The sequence below is a fragment of the Silene latifolia genome, chromosome 5 (genome assembly GCF_048544455.1).
Source record: "Silene latifolia isolate original U9 population chromosome 5, ASM4854445v1, whole genome shotgun sequence".
Lineage (NCBI taxonomy): Eukaryota > Viridiplantae > Streptophyta > Magnoliopsida > Caryophyllales > Caryophyllaceae > Silene > Silene latifolia.
In genome coordinates, this window is record NC_133530.1 from 2,005,537 (window position 1) to 2,007,701 (window position 2,165).

Consider the following 2,165-nt stretch of genomic DNA (forward strand, 5'->3'; position numbering starts at 1 on the left):
CGAGTGAAAAAGAAACTGGATCCTGTACGACCTCCCGAACAGCTCAAATTGAAGTGTATATACACGGTTTTTCGGGATTCCAGGGTCCCGGAACAAAACTCTCCGGAAATTACATAAAAAGTTCCTCGGGTCAGATAAAGCAGCCATGCAAAATTTGAGTAGCAGTGGAAGTAATTTGGGGGTGCTGGTATGCCTTAAACCAACATTCGGCTAACCTCGGATAATCGTGGAAAATAGATTAATGATCGTTTAATGCTCGTTATTAGAGACGGAATCGAATAGGTTAACTTCTGAAATGACCTCGGACGCGTGATAGAAAATCCGGGTGAAAAAGTAACTGGGTCCGGTACGACCTGCCGAACGGGTCAAATTGAAGTGTATAATACACGGTTTTTCAAGATTCCAGGGTCCCGGAACAAAATTCTCCGGAAATCACATAGAAAGTTCCTTGGGTCAGATAAAGTGGCCACGCAAAATTTGAGTAGCGGCGGAAGACATTTGGGAGTGCTGGTATGCCATAAACCAGCATTCGGCGAACCTCAGATAATCGTGGAAAATGGTTTAATGATCGTTTAATGCTCGTTATTAGAGGCGGAATTGAATAGGTTAACTTCTGAAATGACCTCGGAGGCGTGATAGAAAAATCGGGTGAAGGAGAAACTGGGTCTGGTACGACCTCCCGAACGGCTCAAATTGAAATGTATAATACACGGTTTTTCAGGATTCCAGGGTCCCAGAACAAAATTCTCCAGAAATCACATAGAAAGTTCATCGGGTCAGATTAAGCGGCCACGCAAAATTTGAGTAGGAACGGAAGACATATGGGGGTGCCGGTATGCCTTAAACCAGCATTCGTCGAATCTCGGATAATCGTGAAAAATGGATTAATGCTCGTTTAATACTCGCTATTAGTGTAACACCCCGGTTTATAAAAGAAGTCCTCGTCAAGACATTCCCTCATAAACCGGACTGTTACCATCTCGGTTTCCCGAGGTAGTGAATAACAAATTAAACTCCAAGGCAATTTATATAATATTTAACTTAATTATTACAAATTCTCTTTTCAAATTAAATTACAAGAACTGACGTAAATAAAAGTGAAGTCTTCTAGATGATGATCTAGTTACTAGGTCGTCTGATCCAGTGTCTCACGCCCATCAAGCTCCCGTCCTATCTCTTAAACCTGTCAAGTCTGCTCCCCATAAACGGTTCATCACAGGTGTCCACGAATACACAGGGTCAACCACGAGGTTGAGTAGGGAAAACAATAAAACAATAAAATATGTTATGCATGATACTCCGTCACCTCCATCTCCATCTCAACTCATCACACACATCTCATAACCCGGACAACCCAGCCATACCGATCCCCGGTAGACTATATATCGACCGAAGCCGATCTGCCAGCTCAACAGCTGAGGACACCAGGGCAAGTCCTGCAGAACCCTTTGGGCCTTATCACAACATCACATCGTATCTCAACATCGTCACCACCACCTCATCCTCCAACTCCAATGCATATGAAATGCTCATGATTATTAATGCAATGCAATATGTATATAAATCACTGAACTGATAAATCATAAAGTCATGCCCGTTACCCGATGTTGTGATATCATACTCAATACGATCAAATCAGTCAATCACCTTTCCGAATATAAATGATAACGTAAATCAACAACCAGGAATCAAGTTAACACAATTCAACAATGACGATAATAGGACAAGTGTATTTCCCTACCTCAAAGTGCCAGCAAATCCAATTAAGCAGTTAAGCAGTCCAATGGATAGATGTCCAATAATATTCCATCTCAAAATCGTTCTCTGAAAGATAAATAATGATAACAATTATTTAACTATTCTCGTTCCCAACATAGAGGGTTATTAATGATAGGACTTCCTAAAATTGGAAACTTTCCCGATATAGTAACTTTCCTTTAAACCCGACTCAAGATAATTAATTATGATTAATTATTATTTTATCTTTACAACTCGGAACTAAAACCCAAAATGGTAATTAAAGGATTAACGAATTATGTGATTTAATAAAAACCCGAATCAATCATTTGAATAACTCGACACCCGACTCAAAATATGTCTTTAATTATTTTAATACACTCGGGAATCAATTAAATAAATTATTTAATGACACGGGAATTATATTA

At 39.6% G+C, this 2,165-nt stretch overlaps 1 long non-coding RNA gene across 1 annotated transcript; it reads right to left on the reverse strand.

Annotated features, from left to right (window-relative positions):
* Nucleotides 1-969: 969 nt before the first annotated feature.
* On the reverse strand, nucleotides 970-1,783 carry LOC141655784 (uncharacterized). The gene is made up of 2 exons (XR_012548179.1): nucleotides 1,742-1,783; nucleotides 970-1,192 (listed from the first exon to the last, which is right to left on the reverse strand). It is a non-coding gene; the product is annotated as an uncharacterized LOC141655784 (long non-coding RNA).
* Between the last annotated feature and the right edge of the window lie 382 nt (nucleotides 1,784-2,165).